Raw genomic sequence first — 20,451 nt, forward strand, 5'->3', positions numbered from 1 at the left:
ATCCTCTCTTGTATCTATCCTCCCACTATGTTTAAATGTTTTTTGAGGTTGTTTTTTTTTCCATTTTCTAGCAGCTTTTCATAGGAATGACACACACTCAGCAAACTCAGCCTTATACAGCCTTTTGCAGACAAGAACAACACATTCACCAGTCAGGGAACAAAGTGAGAGAAAAATGAAGAACAATATTAGAAAAGAACCCTTTGGGAAGCTGCACAAAAATGTTATATTAAAATCGATCCCAGGGCTTGACCTTTTGTGGTAGTGTATATTTTAAAGCCTTCTATTGATTCTCTTTTAATAACATGTTTATTCTAGTTTACTGACAGAATCCTAGGGGGAATACAAAAAGAAAAGAACAGATTCTTTATTATGATGGTCATTTAAATTTGTCTTGGGCGTTTTTTATGTCTGACTAGTGTTATCTTTATGTATTTAACGTACATCATTCTTTCTCAGTATGATACTGAGAGATGTTATAAAGGTGGGAAAGTGATTTTTAAATCTCCTTTCATTGAAAATATGCTTAGCCTTGCTGTTACATATGTGTGTGCCCCTCCACCCCCCGAATTAGAATTTCTTGCTTTTCTGCACATGTGTAGAAGACAGAAGGGTCTTCATTTTGAATTTTTTTTTTCCCCCAATCCTGCAAACCATCAGTAGTCTAAACTGCCGCATCTGGGAACGTTTGGTGACAGTTCTGTGCCTGAAGACAGTTGTCTTTTACTGTATAACTAATGCAAAATGTCGAAGAAAAGGTAATTTCCGTACCTGACCCTTCTGACCACCCAATCTGGTCATTTCAAAGACAGAAATATTCATTGCTTTTCACAGTGAGGGGCCCTTTGTACTTCCCTTAGGAAGGCAGTCCTCTTAAGAGTTTTGTCCAGTCATGAATTGATGGCACTGTGTGCTCATCTCCTCCAGTTTTCTTCCATTAGGAAAAAAACAGGATTAATTTTCTTACCTCATTCAGATGATTTTTCCCAACATACAGATATTAAGAGGTATCCAGAACAGCAGGAAGGATTTGAAAGATACACCTGGAAAGGTTATCCTGTAAATGGCAAATTAAGTGAGATTCTGCCTGTAGAACATCAAGTTAATAGGCTTGGGGAGAAATAGGATGCTTGGATCTAATTCACGGCTTTAATATAATAGTCCTGTTGTTTATGGGACATCTGATATCACATGTTGAGAAGCCAGACAGCAATTCCAGGAAGGCTGTAATGAATTAGAGGACATTTCGAAAGGGCAAATAAATTAATCAAGAAACTAAAAGAATCAGAACTTTGGGAGATATGTATTATAGCATTGCACAGAGAGGGCTCAACAGAGGTACAGCTCGGGGTCCCTAAGGAGGTCCAGAGAGTTACAGGTTTCCCCTATCTTTGAGTCTTTAAATGCTGCAGGGGTCTGGAGTTAGCAGCTGTGGGACAGCCACCTTCTTGTGGCTCTCAGGCACTCCATAAGGGGAATTGTTTCTGAGCACCGATCCTGCCCTGACTACTTCTAGAATGTTTATGCTTTTTTCTCTTACCTTGTCCCATAGTTGATTTTTTATTGCAGCCTGGCCTGCTTTTCTGTGTTCTAACATAACCTCATCTATGGTATTTTCTTAGTAACTAAGAATATCTATGGATAAGAGCAAAAATCATAAGGCACATGATAGTATTGTAACAAGAAGTGTTTCTTCTAATTACAAAGATAACATACACTGTATAGAAAATTAGAGATAAGCAGCTAAACAAAATAAAGAAGATGAAAATGGCCATAATCCTACTAATTCACACAGAATTGTTGTAAATATTTTGGTACACAGGCATACATATGAAGGGGGAAAATAATAGAAGTGGTGTCATATTGTCCCTATTTTTCTGAGCTGCTTTATTTTTATTATTAAGCTGTATCATGGACATGCTTTGTTAATAGGTAATTTCATGGTAGTTCACTTTTATATAAGACCTTGAGGCTTCCAAATAAATGGTTCAAAATGTGTCACTATTATGAACACACTGCTTTGAATATCCTTGTTATTAAATTTATACATATTTATTAAATTTATACATACCCAGTATTATTTCCTTAGGGTAAATTTTTATAAGTGAAATTACTAGGTCAAAGGTTATACAGAATATTATTGTTGCCAAATTACCTTCAAGAAATTGTGCTAGTTAACTCACTACCAGTATGAGTCTCTGCTTTTGTCTCATTGTTGCAAATTTTGGGACTACAGTAATAAAACCAGTGCTGAGTTGCATTATGCCCAGGTGACCATGCCTTATTATGTCTGTTTATTTAGCTAGTATTTTCATTAGTTTTAGCAGTGGTTAGTAGGATGGACTGTGTAGTCTTTTTTTTACTGAGTGAGTGCCATGAGAGTTTAGGCACCGAGTAAATACTTGTCAGATCATTTTGGATTATTATCAATAACCTTCTAAGGTACTAGGGTACCTTCTAAGGTGATAGGGGTTAGGGCTTCAACGTATGAATTTTGGGAGGGACACAATTCAATCCATAATAGATGAATAGACTGATTGATAGATATATCTCTGTAAATTGATGGGTATGGTGGTGTTTTATAGTTTTTCCTCAGCAGTAAATGAATTCTCCTATTAAATCTTTAAAGTATCTTCTAGGTCCAAAATTCTAAGTGTTGATTTTCTGATGGAAGTTATTTTCATCAGGATTCTTCAATGATTGTGGCTTGAAGTATAAAAAGGGTTAAGGCTAGGATTTAATTGATTTGTAAAAATAATGTCATATGTCCCTATTCATCTATTTTTAGCTAAGTAGGTACATTTGTAATAGTAAAACAAATGGGCCAAAGAGTAGCCACTTAAAGGTGGCAGATTACTATGGGCAAGATCTTGAGTTGAAGCACTGAGCCTCCGCAAGTATAAAACAGAAGACTATCTACATTTGAACGTGACAAGGAACTTCAGATTATGGTGCCTTCTCATGGTAAGGAAGGAAGTGAAATTGGTCTTTACAGCCACGTGGTACCTCTTCACTGTCATATATACAGGACACTGACAAAATGATCATTCCCTCAATTGTTAAATTCTTGAGCTATGTGAGTTATTTAACTAGTTTTATGTATCTCACACAGATTAAAAAAAAAAAACACCTCTGTGGTGGTATTTGTTATTCGTAACTTTGCTTTTAAAAAATAATGCTTTATTTTGTCTTCCCATTGGAATGACCCAGACTCAGAGAGGTTAATTTACCATTTGAAGCCCATTTTTCTTTAAAAGCAAACAGGTCTCTGGCTATTTTAGGAGCATGTTTGCCAATTCTGTACTCCTTTAGCCCTGTAAACGTGGGTCTTAAAGGAATTTTTAAGAATTGGCAATAATGGGAGTTTCAAGTTCTGTCTTCTGCAAATCATGTTGTATATTGTCTATGAAGATTTATCTTAGTTGAGAATCTGCTTTCTGAGGATTATCGTGATTAATTTTAATACATAGATCCTTAATGCTTTTAGAATTGATTTTTTCAAAAACTATCTGAATTGATCTCATTGGTTACTTCTTTTGTCACCCCATTCCCAGGCATAGGAACATACTGCAACTCCTAGAAATTCAAATATGTGTTTTATTTTTCAGTGACTTAGTCATTTCATCTTGGAAACCATAATGAAACTTATAGCAGTGTCACTCATTTTCATTTTCATTCTTGTGCAATCACTATTTAAATGAACGTTAAGGTAATATCATTGCAACATTTACTGCCAGTGTGAGTGTGTTGTATACAAAGAGTTCCAGAGGCATCTTTATTCGACATTAAATGGAAGAGCAGTTTTAATGAGGGTTCTGTAGATAGTTGAAAAGAAAAAATTTGTAAATGTGTCCCTATTTAAATAGTACTCCCATTCTGAGTTAATTCTATTAAAGTAAGCTAAACATGATTCAGAAATTAGTGTTGTAGCCTCTGGTAGTCTTATATGAGTGGTCTTTCTTTGGTAGTGCTTACCTTCATCCGGGGTATCTCTATATAAAGCATGCTTTTTGTGAGTTGTTAGGTACTACAAATAAAATTATTCTAGTAGCAGGAAAGCCTAATCATCATGGATTTCTACCATTATACTAATTACAAACCCACCTAAATTATGAGGGGAAAAAAATAAGGACCAAACATTCATTGTCTTTGGAGTAGAGATCTGATCCAAATGCTGGCTTTGCCTCTTTTTTTTTTTTTTTTTTTTGCGGTACGCGGGCCTCTCACTGCTGTGGCCTTTCCCGTTGCGGAGCACAGGCTCCGGACGCGCAGGCTCAGCGGCCATAGCTCACGGGCCCAGCCGCTCCGCGGCATGTGGGATCTTCCCGGACCAAGGCACAAACCCATGTCCCCTGCATCGGCAGGCGGACTCTCAACCACTGCGCCACCAGGGAAGCCCGGCTTTGCCTCTTAATGATCTGTGATCCTGTGTAGGTCACTCATCCTTCTACACCTCAGTCTCCTTAGTTATGAAATTGGGTTAATAGGAATACTTACCTGATGAGATTGTTTTTAAATGAAGATTAAATAAGATAATGTGTATAGAGTACCTGGCACACATTAAACTTTCAATACAAAATGCTTATTCTTACAGAGAACTCCTTTCTCTCTTTGAACTGAAGAGCAGTAGAGTATGTTGGTTAAGAGTGTGGTCTCAGAGATCAGACTGCTTGGGTTTGAATTCCAGCTTTAAGGGTTAGTGGCTTGGAGACCACATTAGTAATTACTTAACTTCTTCAAGGGTCAGTTTACTCATCTGTTAGATGGAGGACAGTAATAACACCCACCATGGGTTATTTTCAGGGTTATTTTGAGGATTAAATGGGCTATTCCATGTAAAGTTGTTAGCTCAGTGACTCACACAGAATCATAGTAAATGCTGCATAAATTTGTTTGTCTTATCCATCCATCCGTCCATCCATCTATCCATCCATCCATCCATTTCAGAGAATTAGTTATTCTCTGGTTATACTGTGTTTTCTTCAAATGCCCTTTCTCATTTCTTCTTGCCTTTATCCTTTCTAAGGAGTATAGAAAATCTTTATACTGGTGAAAATACAGGAAAAATAAGCTAAAGGAAGCTAGATGAACTTGTTCTCTTTTGCATGAGCCATTGTTTGTATTTTTCCAAGGGTGTGCCCAGGTCTAGTTCCTAAAGTGCTAAATGGGAGAAATGAGAACTTTTTTTTTTTCTTTTTAGAGTAACAAGTGATTTTAAAAAGGTAACATAGCTTTTAATTTGAAAAATATTCCTTTTAGGTAATATAAGTTCTAAAATTGATGGTTGTCCTTATGTATTGGTGCCTTCACTTATTTATTTATTTATTTATTTTTGCTTGCTGAGAGAATCATTTTCAAGGGCTGGGAGACCCTCTGTAAAGTCCATGGGTCTCCACTGCTGGAATATTGCAGTGTTATGTATGTGGGAAAGGGATGTAATTGTGTTTGGCTTTTTAAAGATATTCTGAAAAGAGATCCAAGTGATTAGCAGTAGCCACTTCTACTCATGTAGTTAAAGCCCTGAAATGAAAACAGTCAGTGGCATTGCACATGAAATATGTAATTTTATGAATTCTTATTTATGTACCAAGAAGGTAAATAACATGCATGGGTTGGATAAAGATCTAAGAAATCAACAGTGAGAGAGTAGCATGCCATGAGCTGAGAACTGATACGAGAGAAGCTTTTAATGAGCACCCCCATACTGCTTTGAAATTTAGGAAGAAAAATACCTAACTTATGCCTAGATATGCCTTTGAAACTTTTTGTAGCCCTGTACTGTTAAGCACTTGAAGTGTGATTGGTCCAAATTGGTATCTGCTCTAAGTGTAAAATACCCACCAGGTTGCAAAAACTCAATATGAAAAAAATATAAAATATCTCTTTAATAATTTGTATTGATTACATGAGGCAATGACAATATTTTGGATATATTGGGCTAAATAAAATATTACATGTTGTTAAAATTAATTTGACTTTGTTCTTTCTTACTTTTTTTGATGTGGCTTTTAGAAAATTTAAAACTATGTTTTTAGTTTGCATTATATTTCTAATAGTGCTGCTCTAACATATTTTATTCAAACGTAACGTATTTGCGTAAAAATGTCAGCATCGCAAAACTGAAAAAAAATAAGCCCAGTACCCCATCTTGCTCCCCAGTGGTAAGCATCATTAACAGTTTGTTGTGTATTCTTCCTGTCATTTTACTAAGCATTCTGTTCTGCCCTTAAGTACATTGTAAACTAGAGAATAATCATAAAAGCTGATGTAACTTAATATATATTTTTGGATTGGGGTGTGTAAAAAAATACCAAGTGAATACCTGCCTTTTTGTCTGTTATTCATACTTGAGAAAAGTCTAATTACTGAATCTGTGTTCCCTTAAAGAGACACCATCATTACCTGCAGGAGCATCAGGACCGGTGCTTAGGAGAAATTAATTAGTTTTCATTGAATTTGTAGCATCAATTCTTTTAAATGGTTTAACAGAAAAAAGGGACTCTTCCCTGACAGTGGTGGTAATTAAGATCTTATAGTGAACTAAGACTATTATCTATCATTGGCAAACTTTTCAGGTTTTCTACAGTATGTATTTGAAAGCAGTTTTATTTCTTTTTGAAATAATTGGTGATACAATTGCTGATCTGGTAAAAATGGAATAGAGTGAACTTAATAGCATTATTTAAATGTCATGATATAAAGGAAGGGATGTTAACTGTGGTTGATGGTGGAATCACTGATTTTATTTTTAAAACAATGCTTTGTACACTAAGCACATAATAAATGCTCAATAAATACTTTAATCAGTGATTAAAACATGTTATATCAAATTGATTAATAGAGCATTGAGTATCACTGTTACTTTGTCTTTTTTCCAAATGAAGATACTTTGTAAACTATCGAAATATGACATTAAATAGAAGTTTAGGTGAGAAAATATTTCACCCGTATATTTGTGTAGATTCTTCTATTATTTTGTGCTTATTTTCCACCTTTACTGTAGGAACTAAATGAGGCAACAGAGATTGCCATTGCCTGTTCTTTGTGTTCTAACCACCATGGTGATCATGTCAGTGATGTGTTCTGTGCAGGCCCTTCCCAAGAGCATTGCAGGTGCTCGGTAAATGTTACCCAGGATTTTCTTTGTTTACTCACATTGGTATTAATGCTTTTTGTTTGACCTAGTGCTTACCAATATTATTTAATTTGATTCTATAACAATCGCGTGACATAGGGTGTTACTATGCCCATCTTCCTATGAGAAAACCAGCAGCTTAGAGAGGTTATATTGAGAAATTCAGTATGTGGCAGAGTCAAGTCTTAACCTAGATTTTTAGTGATTATTGACATGGCTGTTGTGAACTGTAAATGCAGATGAATGTTGGAAATTGGGCATTATTTTCATCCTTTGACTGGTGTTCTAAAACCACAGTAATGTTAACATTCCAGTTAGGAGGGCTTTACAGTCCTTTCTTCATAGCTCTGTGGTTTTGAGTATTATTTAACTGATTTCAGTAAATCCTGCTCTTGTTGCTCTTTTTATGCTTATTTTTGAGACATAGTATTGTTTGCAAATGAGGCAAGTCCTATAATGGGTGCAGATTATCCATTCATTGGATTAGATGGACACATTGAACCAATTTCTCTGTGAAATTTTTTAGATCAGGAACTTCTCTTTATAGAAGATATGGAGATAAGTCATTATTTGATCTGAACTTGCTACTGAATAATCAAATTGACATGTTGATGCAGCTGGCAGATTTGATTCCTAAATGTATTTGAATGTAGACCACACAATGTTATTTTTACACTAATTCTCCTTTTTTTTCCACTTCTTGACACAGACCTGTGAGTTCCTAGTAATTTTAAAATTCTGGTGAATGACACTTGATAAATGGTGTGATATTGTGAATACTGATAGGCGCTAGAGATTCAGCTGGCGAAGCATCAATTTCACACCTTGAGACCCCAGCTCAAAGTTTAGGTTAAAGGTTTGCCTGGAGTCCATAGTCTTTTGCACAGGTCCCCTGATAAATGCAGTGATTCCAAACCACATTTTTCTCCTACATCAAATCCAGGCAGCACTCTGAATCATTAAATATTAAACCTTATATTCAAGAACATTATTCACTCATTAATATTGCATTGCGGCCTAAACTTCATTGTTCAAAACATTTTAGGATATTATGCAAGTCTGTCAAAATACATTAACAAACTTAGTCATGTCGAACTAAGCAAAAAATGACAAACTGTTTGCACCACAAACGTGTTGTCGTTGAATTTTTGTACAGTGTAAGCATTTTAAGTTGGGATATTTGGAAATCACTGTAAAGATAAAATGGATTGCAGTAGAAGCCAGATGGAATAATGAATATTCATCTTCCATGTAACATCTGCTATATATCTTAATGAAATTTATAGTTATCCCTGAAATTTTTCTTCCTTGACAGTATTTATTTATCTCAAAATTATTTTAACTAGGAGTTGAATATGAGTTAGTACAATTCTAGCTGCTTATAAAACTGCAGTATCTGATTCAGGGACTGTTTTTCACATCTCCATGATGGCTATCATCTCTGCAAAATCGAAGCTAGATAGGCCTCCTGTGAACTGTGGATTAACTGGGAAACCTTTGATATTCGGCTGAGTGTAAAAGAGTGATTGAGTTCAAGTCTTGGTCTCTGTGACAAAATTTGTTCTGGATTGCCATGAACACATCTGGTTTCTTGCTGCTTTTCACAACCCTGTTAGTTACAGTGAGAAGCCATAAAATTCTTCCCAGGGAGGAAAATGATAGAAGCATTTTTGTGTCCAAAATCGTTCCTTTTTAAAAAAAAGAAAATAAATCCCTTTTCTGGTGCAAGAAGGAAAATTCAGATAGCAAAAGGTGTGAAAATACACAATTGCTGAGGAGATACATTGTTTTTTTTTGTGCAGTGGAGATAACAAAGCATATGAGCTTTATCTGAAGTATGGTTTTATTGATTATATTATGCATTAGTGATTATTGACATTTGGTGGGTTAGAATTTAATGAGGACGACCAGTAAGAGCGAAGGTTGATGTTTCATCCTTGATTACCTTGAACAGAGGATGGATTAATTTTCCTATGATATGTGGATCAGAATCTATGTAAGTAGCCGGTGGGGTCATCTTGAACACCTACAGCTGTTATTTCAAAAATGAGAGGAATGGGTGTTGTGAGGTAAATAATGAAGGTGGCATAGTGAATTCCTGCTGGTTGGGAGTTAAATTATTCATTTTGTTGGTTTAGCTAACATGGTTCGTGCTGCGTGGGATTGGAGCACTATGTCACTGACTAATATTGCATAATTTAAAAGCCTCAGTTCCTCAGGCCTGTAATATAATTGAAATTTAGAAATGGTTGTTAACATTGTGGAAATAGTTTTCTTTGTGTAGGTAGGTGTGGTTTACCTAGCCATTTCGAAGTTCTTGTGTTGTTAAACATGGGTGTAAGGCGGAGGCAGTTTGCCCAGGATGTGCTTAGCTGTAGTTAATGTTGCAGTTCCTTTCTCTTGATCTGCTTCCATGCCATTGTGCTTTTCTGGAAAGGCTGCCCCATAGTAAACGGTCCATTTCAAAAGCCTGGTGAGCGCACGTCCTCCTCACTCCAACTTCTCAGTTCGTTTTCCTCCTCACTGAGAATTACGTTGCGGATTAGTGAAGGGGTTTGGGAGGGTCGCCACCTCTGTAACTGCTAACTTTGGGGCTCATCATAGGCGTTCGTACCTTTGCAAAGCCACTTAAACAATAATTTATTACCTTCTCAGCTGTAGTGACTCTAAAGGGAGAAAGACCTAACACAAGCCTCATTGAATTTTTGTACAATGTTATACACGGTGTTTTGTAGTCATACTCAGTGTGACTATAATCTTTAGTTTATCCTTCTTCACTTAATGTAATTTTACGCGCAGATTTGTACCTTTGGAATAGCACTGTAGCAGTATTTCTCGACCTCAGGAGTCTGTGAGTGGAAAAAGAAAAGCGTGGAAGCACATTCTGGATCGCCTGTCAGCCAGCCACTCATTGCCATGTGATATCAGTACCTGTCTTTGTGTTTGCAACTGCATTAGGGCCAGTTGAGTTGTGTCCTGCATAAATGGATTGAAGAAGGAAGGGCTTTGTTAAGGGAGGGAGGAAAACCTAGACGCGTGTATTAATATTTGAACCAGAACGTGGAACATTTTACTTTGGGGGGCTTTGGCTGAGTGTTTTAGTTCACACAATCAAGACCATGTAGTGTAGTGACTTGCGCATGGTTTCTGGAGTTGCAAGTGTAGAATACAGATGCCACCACATATTTTCCTACGTGATTTTGAGCAGTTTAACTTCTCTCAGCTTTGGGTTCTTCAGCTCTGAAAGGTGAATAACAACTACTCTGTGGGATTTTTGTGAGGATTAAATGAAATAAAATACCTGGCATAAGGAGGTACTCCATAAATGGTTATAATTAGTTGATATTATGCATTTTTTCATTTGGATGACATAAGTTATATGTTAAAGTCTTCAATACTAATAATAACAAATTAAATGGAATAGAGAGTGAGAGGACCACATGGGCCTGAATGCTCTTGTTGGAATAGTTGGAACTGTGTTCCAGCAGACTTCTCAAGAGCAAGGCCTCGCTGTTCTGCTCTGTCTTCTGGCCTGATTCCTTGTCCTCACACTATGGTGTGCATAGTAAATTCCTGATAAGTACTTTTTAATGCTTTTTCATTTTGCAACTCCATTTGTTTGTTTATTTTTGCCATTGATGTGAGTTCTGAATGATAATTTTTACTTCTTAAAGTATGTCTGTGATTTAACTTGTAAGAGATGGGAAATATCAAGGGAATGAATAGGAGTTACCATAAAGTGACAGTAGGTAAAATCATACCGAATTTCACATCATTTGCTCTTTTGATACGTGTTTCTGCCATCTCATTTTATGTTTAAGGTGAAAATTAAAATGAAGTGAAATCGGGCTTCCCTGGTGGCGCAGTGGTTGAGAGTCCGCCTGCCGATGCAGGGGACACGGGTTCGTGCCCCGGCCCGGGAAGATCCCACATGCCGCGGAGCGGCTGGGCCGGTGAGTCATGGCTGCTGAGCCTGCGTGTCCGGAGCCTGTGCTCCGCACGGGAGAGGCCACAGTAGTGAGAGGCCCGCGTACCACACACACAAAAAAGAAGTGAAATCCAGTATACTTGCTTAGTGTGGCTTTCAGATCAATGTGTTTTTATTAGAGTTTGTTTTTTCTTTAGCATGATTTCATAGGGAAGGCTAGAAATAAAACGTCTGCCAAGGAATGGATTTTTAGCTGGTGAATAGTGTCAGAGAGGCATGAGCATGGATCGTTGTTACCTAGGGAGAGTGCAGCGTGGGGTGGGCGTGGTGGGTGCTGAGGCTGTCTGTTGTGCTTCCTGTGCGGACCAAGGTGACTTAAAACAGAAAGATGAGCCTGGCCTCACGGAGAAGGCCCCTTCCACTCTTGATATTTCTTTTGAGGTTACAGGGTAGTTGAAGTAAAAAATATAGGGCCGTCTTTATTCAGAAGTGCGACTGACGGAGATTCTTTTCTCAAGCTTGTGTCTAACTAGCTAATAATAACAGTTGTGACTGTGCTCAGTGATACAAAATTTGACTATCCTTTTGTTGGAGTGGGTTTCAAATAGTGTTTTGGGCACAAAATTGCTGGAGGCGGGTTGTCCCTCTATTTCACGTACAACTTCATTTTCTCTTCAGTTTTCCGAAGAGGGTGCCCTCTTCTCTCAGCTAGACTGGACTTTACAGCAATTGGCTGAGTATTTCACCAGCATTATAGAACAGGTGCTTGCTGTGGAGTTTAATCTTGAACTTACTACCGTGTGATACTAAAAGCAGAGCTCTGCGATATAGGGTGTCTTCTATCCGTTGATTCCCCAAGACCTGTCCCTCAGTTATGCCTGATGATGATCTGTGAGCTGCAGAACCGGACCATGTTGTTCTGTCCCCATGTAAAAATTGCTCTTATTTGACTGTGTTCTGGTATTAGTAGTTTTCACCCTGTATATATCTAGAAAGACTTCATAGTCCTTGCAGTATGGGGTGGGGGGGCTATGCTTCTTTTTAGGAAAATGCAGCTTAGGGTGTAGAGACGAAAATAGGAAAATGTTTTCCATAAGAATTAATGTACAGTGCCCGAGATTGCCCCATCCAGCACGTTTAATCTCTTAACTCTGCCCTAAAATGCTGTAAGTACAATAAGTCCCCTACATACGAACGAGTTCCATTCCAAGAGCGCGTTCATAAGTCCAGTTTGTTCATAAGTCCAACAAAGTTAGCCTAGGTACCCAACTAACACAATCGGCTATATAGTACTGTCCTGTCATAGGTTTATAATAATTTTCACACAAGTAATACATAAAAAACAAAAAATAAAGTATTTTTAATCTTTTAGTACAGTACCTTGAAAAGTACAGTAGTATAGTACAACAGCTGGCACACGGGCTGGCATCGAGTGAACAGGCAAGGAGAGTTACTGGAGGAGGAAGAGGAGGGGGGATATGGCAGAGCTGAAGGATTGTCAGCAATAGGAGACGGAGGGCAAGCTGCAATTTCAGCTCATGCCTGACGTTGATGGAATGCACGTTTGCATCTTTGAAAGTTTGCAACTTAGGTTCATATGTAGAGAACTTTCTGTAACTCTTTAATGTGGGGAAAAAAGCTATAATAGAAAATTTTTTGAACATCTTTATTGGAGTATAATTGTTTTACAACGGTGTGTTAGTTTCTGCTGTATAACAAAGTGAATCAGTTATACATATACACATGTCCCTATATCTCTTCCCTCTTGCGTCTCCCTCCCTCCCACTCTCCCTACCCCACCCCTCTGGGTGGTCACAAAGCCCTGAGCTGAAAAAATACGGAACGCTTCACGAACTTGCATGTCATCCTTGCGGAGGGGCCATGCTAATCTTCTCTGTATCGTTCCAATTTTAGTATACGTGCTGCCGAAGCAAGCACTTTAGTAGAAATTTTAAAGGTGGAAAGGATTCTATGGAGTTGGAAGCTTGAAAGCATCTCCATTGTCCTCTCATTGCAATTTCAGTCTAATTCCCGGGTGCTTTTTTCTTAGTAGAGCATCTGATGGATGGGTGAGAGCCAGTAGGTTAGTTTCGGCACAGCACAAGTTGGCCCCAGTGTATTTGAATGTTCCTGAGAGAAGCTTTTGATTTCTCTGTCTCTGTTGTCTGGGTGGGTAGAGGGTGGGAGACGGGAACAGAGAGACTTTCTCTTGGTTCCCTTGACAGGGGGCTGACAAGGTCTCAGCCTGTGGTATACCACTGGGCCACAGGGTGGAGACTGCTTCATCTCCCACCATTCAGCGGGCATCTCTGCTTAACATAACCGGACAGCTGGGCCTGAGCCCTGGTGAGTAGGAGATGAAAAGCAGTAGCAGCCAGGGAGAAGGACACTCAAAAAAGGTGCTTCTAGCAAGAACTGTTGAAATATTTGAATGGTGCTTTTGATGTTTGTAGCACTGGCAACTGTTGCCACTTGGTTGTTGGTGGTAAGACACATTGATTTTAAGAGGCATCTTGATTTCATATTGAAGGATGAGGGTGAAATAACCCTGTATATTTGATGAAATAGACTAAATTCTAGGTGGAAATAAAGGGAAGAGAGAGAGGAGCAGTGATAATTAAATGATATAAAAACATTTCACTGAGCTGAAGAAAGACTGGAGTCTGCAAATTGAGAGGCCTCTCTTTATTCCAGGGGGATTGATGAGAAAAGATGCACACCTAGTCATAGACTGCTAGAATTTCTGAACTCTAAGGATGAAGAGAAAATCTTACAAGCTTCCTGACAGAAAGAACCACTGATTTATAAAGGAAAAGGGGGTCAGTCTGGTTTAGGCTTTTCTTTGCCAAACTGGAAGCTAGAAGGCAGAGTGACATCTAGGGATTCCTGAGAAAGGACTGAAACCCCCCAGTTCTTTGTTGAGCTCTCATATGCCTGTCAGGGTGAAAGAGAGACTCACAGATATGCTAGGATTTGGAGAACTTATTAATGTGAACAGCAGCCAGAATCCACTAAGGAGACAAAACTCATCAGTTATTTTTACAGAGAGAATTTAATGCAAGAATTGTTAATGCAGAACAACAACACCACGACTCAAAGGCAGGGCTGTTCAGTAGAGATGTAATGTGAACCATCTATGTAATTAAAATTTTTCTAGTAGCCACATCAAAACAAATTCTAAGATTTTATTTTCCCCAGTATATTCAAAATATTATATTTTAACATATAATCACTATAAAACATATTAGTCCTACTACATTCTTATTTTCATACTCAGTATTAAAAATCCAGTATGTATTTTATACTAACAGCACATCTCAGTTTGGACAAATCAAATTTCATGGGCTTGACAGCCACGTGTGGCTGATGTTGACTGTATTGGCCACTGCAGCTCTAAGCTATCCCAGAGGTAGCAGTGGCAGGAAGCAGCAGGATTGAAAACATTGATGCTTGAAGGAGGGCGCTGTGGAACTGTAGTCCAGAGGAGGGGAGGCCAGTGAGTCTGGGACTCAAGATATTTGAGGAGCCTACCAGGAGGCAGGGCTGGTGTTTCCAGAGTGAGGTGCAGTTAGGTTGCAGGTTTGAGCAGACTGCAAACTGGATTGGACTGCTGCTGTAGGAACAAGTGCTGCTGCTAGCCTGAAGCAGTGAGGCCAGAGCAATGCTACAAGGCGTAGACTGCAAACTGGAGAGTTCCTTTTCCCTCCTCCAGCCTGCGGTCTCCCTCTGGCGCCCTCTATTGGCAGAGCCTAACAGGAACCCAGCTGCAAACCAGAAATGGGATTTAGAGACTCCCGCTGCCACTTCACAAAGCAGACGATAAAGAGGGGTGTGAAGCCGAGCCAGGGCTAAGTATCTGACACGGTGGTCCATCTTAGGAAGATTCTTAAAGAATTCGAACCAAATTACAAATTAATTATAACAGAGATCTTAAATAGGGAAAGGTAGAGAGGAGAAGCAGCACCCATGAGAATCAACCTTTGCACTGTATACATGGATGATAGACGGGGAACATCTAACAAAGCTACTACTAAGGATTCTTGAAAATGAAGAGTAATTCTTAATTGAAAGCTAGGAATTGTATGAATTTAAAAGCTCTGAACTCTTAGCTAAGAGTTGGGGGTGGGCAAAGTATTCAAATGATTTCATCTTACTGAGTTTGCAGAGGGTGGTGGTTGAGAAAGTAGTAGGAATTTTGTTTTTAAACAGTAGTAGGGAAAAAAGCGTTTGTGAATGTTCAGGAAGAGGATGACCACAAATCTCACAGAAAAATACCAAAGATCTTTCTGAGAGGGGAAGAGAATGTGTAGTAACTTGATATAACTGGGAAAATAAGGAAAGGGTAAAAAGAAATAACAGCAAAGTAAGATTAATAGTAAATGTAATATAAAAGGAAAGAAAGTTAGGTTTATCAGTTTCTTACTGTTAATAATTGTGCCTGGCCACAATTATCCATTTAAAGATCAAGGCTGCCAGATTATATTCGCATGCACACACACACACACACACACACACACACACACACACACACACACACAGCAAGAGCTATGTATTATTTATGTGACATACACTTAATTTGTTTTAATCTTAATAAAAGTTAAAAAATTAATGGATTGGCAAAGCTGTACCAAACAAAAATATGAGAAAAGGTACAAATGAAGGTTGTAAGCGCTAAACAGAATTAAAAAAGCACAATTATGTAATGATAACAACCAAAGTTTATAAAGACAGCAGTCATTAACCTTTATGCATCAGTCAAATTAGCAGCTCAATATGGGAATCAAAAATGATTAAAAATTCAAAGACTACTTGATTTAAAAAATAATAAAGGACTTTGTGTAATTATTCTTTCTTTAAAAATGTTTACTCTAGGATTGATGGAGTAGTCTGGTAAGCTTTAACATTCAAACATCTACCATAAAAAACATTGGAGTGAGTTAGATGATATGTGTATCTGTGTATGTTTGAGAGGCATAATGCAGGTGGAGGGTGAGAGGTTGCAGTTTGGTTCAAGCTTGAAAGTCCTTTGAAATAGAAAAGAAGAAAAGTATTGATTCTTTGCCCTACAAATCTTAGAAAGGAGAATGGTAATATCTTCTCTCTCTCTGGTCAAAAGTTTGCCAAGACTTACCAGCTGAACAAGGACAGTTTCAAAATATGTGTCCTGGCAAAAATGTGTCTTTTAACAAAAAGAAACATAAGTGCAAAACACTGTAAAAGGCTTGATGTATCTTTTGTATATGTTAGTATACTAGGATGCTGTCATTTCTTCAGAGACCAGGGCCCTGAGCCAGGGAATGTTGTCCTGGTTTCCTGTCTTCAGGAGGCAGCCATCTCATGTTGTTATCTGTCCCTGGCTCAGGCCCAACGGGGTGAGGCCAGTGCTTAAGTTGCTGTCCTGCCCCGCTGGGCTGATGAAAGGGATTTGCCCCAGAGATACCTGCATTTGACCTCTGGTTCGTTTTTCCTCCGAGAACTCTGTGGTCTTCCTCCAGCATCTCAGTAAATAAACAACTGCAGCACCCATCCAGTGTATGTTCGCAAGGGAGAGGGATGTAGATATTTTCAAAACACGTCTTCGGTAGTAACAGGTCATGCATGGGCATTTCCTTCCACTACTTCTATAAAACAGTTTATTTTCAAGCCCTGCTGATATGGCACAGTTCAGTGGTGTGTGTCTCTGCCTCCCTGCTCCCATCATTGTTCAGTTGTATTTTGAATGTTTTGACAATTGATGTATACTTTAAGATAAAAAGATGATTATTGTAGTTTAGGATGCCTCTAAATATTCAGTTTAAGACAGATAAAAAAGAGGCCGTAGGTCCTTCTAGTTAGATGCAAGACAAGGGTGCTTTGGGGTGTCGTGTAACTTCCTCCTGGGGAGTTTAATTATGTATTCCTGAGGGAGGGAGGTGTGTGGGCCATGGATATGGTGACGTTAACTTGTGTGAACTAAAACCAGAATTCTTTTCAAATATAGATCTATTTTTTCAGTGCAGTAAGAGAATGTATTTGATAAGAAAATGGTCCGAGAAAATCCAGGACAGGTAGAACTTGTTCTCAAGTGAGACTTGAAATAGGGACTCGAGGTACAAAGTAATATGCAATGTGTAAAGGAGAGGTGATCGTCTGGAAGGGGGAGATGAGAACCATTTAAGATTACAGCTATGGGTAATCCCTCATAATAGTTGTAGGCTTCCGGTTATGGGCTGAGTTTTTTTCCCTTAGGCATCATTTTGAAGCCATGCAGGAAAATGCCCCCAGATCGTGAGTAAATTTTAGTGTGCTTTAATCACTTTTTAAAAGTATTCTTGTGGAAAGGAAGGAAACATTGATTGTTAAATTCTGAATGACATTTTAAATGATATTTATGTAGAAACATAGATGAGCAAAATAAATGTCCTCTTGGTTGTATTCAGAACCAGGTCTTAATGCTGGTTAAATAATACTGATATACTGTAGGTTTGCTAGATTTCAGTCATTCAGCATTCCAAGACAGTGCCATTTCTTTCTAAATTACCATTATATCAAGGGTACCTGTGTTCCATCATATTAAACTCTATTCATTTCTTTCAAAAATATTTATTGAATGCCTGCCAAGAGCCAGGCACTATTTAGTGTCTCGGTTACAGTGGTGCCTAAGACAAAGTTCTTACCCCCCGGCTTACATTCTAGTAGTATATATATATATTATGTGTTTGTGTGTGTTTGTTCATGGGTTTATCTTCTGTAAGAATGCAGGCTCCGAAGTCAGCCTGCCTGGCTACACCTCTCACTGGCTTTGTGACCTCGGGCAAATTACTTACAAGTTCTGTAAGCCTTAGCTTTACCTAACTTCTGTGTGCCTCAGCTTCCTCATCTGAAATACAGTAATTTGATAGGGTTTTTGTGAGGATTAAATGAATTACACCTGTCAAGTGCTTAGAACTGTACCTGGTACAAAGTAAGCATTAATAAATGCTAACTCTTTATCTGTTATAGATATTACATCTCTATATACATATATAGATGTTACATATAGATACATATTATATGTGAATGTAATATGGTTATATTAATGTACATTCATCTTTATGTGTTTATTTGGGGATCTCAATGCATGTACATTTCCTTCCAGGATTTGAAATAATTTGAGCTGAGAAATTTTATTAATCTTGACTTGTACTTTTATTTTGGTAAAGTCTTATTAATAGAAAGCTGTATACTTGTTTTGTCATTATTTTTAATAGTATAATAATTAGTTTGTTGGATTACTGGCTCAGCTTTTCCGTTTAAAAAATGAGTAGTAAACAGTATTTTGAATGCTGGTTCAGCATGTCCTGACAAAGTATGATGCATTAAAATAAAATTCATCATTAGTATTAAAAATGACCTTTGAGGTTGTAGTCGCTCATTTTTCTCTTCCAGTGTTTGAAACAGTCTGAGTCAAGTACATTGCAATAGTATGCAGATATTGTCTGTGTGTAATGGTCATAGTTCAATTTTAGATAAATCATTTCCTCAAATCACTTTATCTAGAACAATCTCAGTTTCCCATTTATTCTCACCCATTATCTGAGGTTCTTATCAGCTTTCCCTCAGTAATATAATGGCCTTATATATTAAATTATTAAGTAATTTTCTAAGCTAGAATTGTATAGCATTACCTTTGTGTCAGCCTACATGAAGATAAATCTGAGTGTTTGTGAATGGCCAGGTTCAGAGAAACATTTAGGGCCATTGAAAGCCAAACCACTTTGGGAAAGGGCTGGTTTGACTCTGGCAAACTCTGACTTGACATAATGAAAACAAATAAAAAGTGAGCTTCTTTTAAAATAATTATGAGTAATATGATTTTTAAAAACTGTCCTTATATGACCACAAAGGTGAGTAATGTAATGGAAACTGATTCCCATTGGAGTGGTGGTGGTGTCATTCTTCAGGAGGTTTAAGAACCATGGCCTTGGAAATCAGATCAGGTCATTTCAGGTCTCCTGTGTGCTTTTCCACATCTCAGTTTTTCTCATGTTAAAGGAAGATAGTAATACCTCCTTCCTCGAGGACAACAAAGTTGAATATATAAAAAATGCCTAGCTAAAGTTATCTTTAAAATACCCTTCCCATTTTCTTAAAACCTTTAGGTTCTTTCAATAAAATAATTAATATTGGTATTATTAATATTATCAGATATCTATGAGAACTGAATATATTTGAGTAATTTATTATTATTATTTCCATTTAAAGGACATGTTGTAATATAATATTCATTGTAGGAGATTTGGCTGGTTTTTAGAAATTCATTTTGCTGGTGTATCTTAAATCTCTTACCTGATTGAGAATATACTGAGAACAAGAACAAGGTTGCTAGGGCTTGAGGTATAAGGGCAGAGCTGACTGGTATTTGTTTCATTAAGCTTAGGCAAGCTATCCAATTACTTAATGCAAATAAGAAAAGTTTACACTAAACTCCTACTTCTTTGCTTAAAACTCTAGAGAATTTAAATGAGGGGAGATATGTATTTAAAAGAAGGAAATTTAAATGAAACTTAAATCAGGGGCTTAATGTAGAATAATATTAGACCAGCAGATCTGAAATAATAAGTGGGAAATGCCAGTAAATAAAAAAGAGAATGTATTCTCCAAGATACTTGGTATGTTTAGTTTTATTTTGAGATAATTCTTAAATCTTTGGAAACCCAATAATGAAAGACTTACTTTATCTCATACCTTTTTTTTTTTCTTTACACGTCACACGGACCTTAAAAGTAGCGGTTCCATTGTCAAAGAGGGCTTCACCCCTCTTTCCCTTGGGGAGTGTTTGCAAAACAACTTGGCTTTGGATCTATACTCAAGGAGGCCGGTAGCACTCAGAGAGGCCCAGAAAAGAGAGTCATCACATTGGGCTCAAAATAAGAGAAAAATTGGTTGATCACACAGCCACTATCTTTCATAGATGGCCATTGAATAGAAAAGCCTGATGGAATATAGAAGCAAGGGCACTGAGAGGAAGCTCTGAAAAGAATTGGGAGCTTCTGAGAATACAAGCACATTTTCCTTGCAAAGTAGTTGTAAGTTGTTAAATGATCTCAATGAATCCATAAAAGAGGAAGCTTATTCGAAGAAAATATTGCTTATAAATGCTTTATGTGGAGGGGGGAGAGGTGGGGAAATGAGGAATAGTTCAATTTAGACATTTCTAGTCTATTGCTTTTATTTCTGAAGGCACTGGACAAAGCTCTATTAGTTATACCATTTTTTCTGAAACTCTGCCCTCCAAAATAATTTGAAAGAAAGCGGAACTTTCTTCTAAAATTTTCTAAATTTTTTTTTTCTAAAATTGCGAAGGTGATTTTAAGCTTCAGGGACCCTTCCGAAACCTCGCACTAATGTTTATTGGTGTGTGTGTGTG

The 20,451-nt window shown here is 37.6% G+C and overlaps 1 protein-coding gene and 1 non-coding gene across 6 annotated transcripts in view; one reads left to right on the top strand and one right to left on the bottom strand.

Moving 5' to 3' along the window:
* Nucleotides 1-20,451, top strand: part of CHCHD3 (coiled-coil-helix-coiled-coil-helix domain containing 3) — a 306,323-nt gene that overhangs the window by 76,689 nt on the left and 209,183 nt on the right. The gene's annotated exons all lie outside the window — the stretch shown is intronic.
* Nucleotides 12,895-13,001, bottom strand: LOC117202326 (U6 spliceosomal RNA). The gene has a single exon (XR_004484604.1). It is a non-coding gene; the product is annotated as a U6 spliceosomal RNA (small nuclear RNA).

Source organism: Orcinus orca, chromosome 9 (genome assembly GCF_937001465.1).
Source record: "Orcinus orca chromosome 9, mOrcOrc1.1, whole genome shotgun sequence".
NCBI classification, from domain to species: domain Eukaryota; kingdom Metazoa; phylum Chordata; class Mammalia; order Artiodactyla; family Delphinidae; genus Orcinus; species Orcinus orca.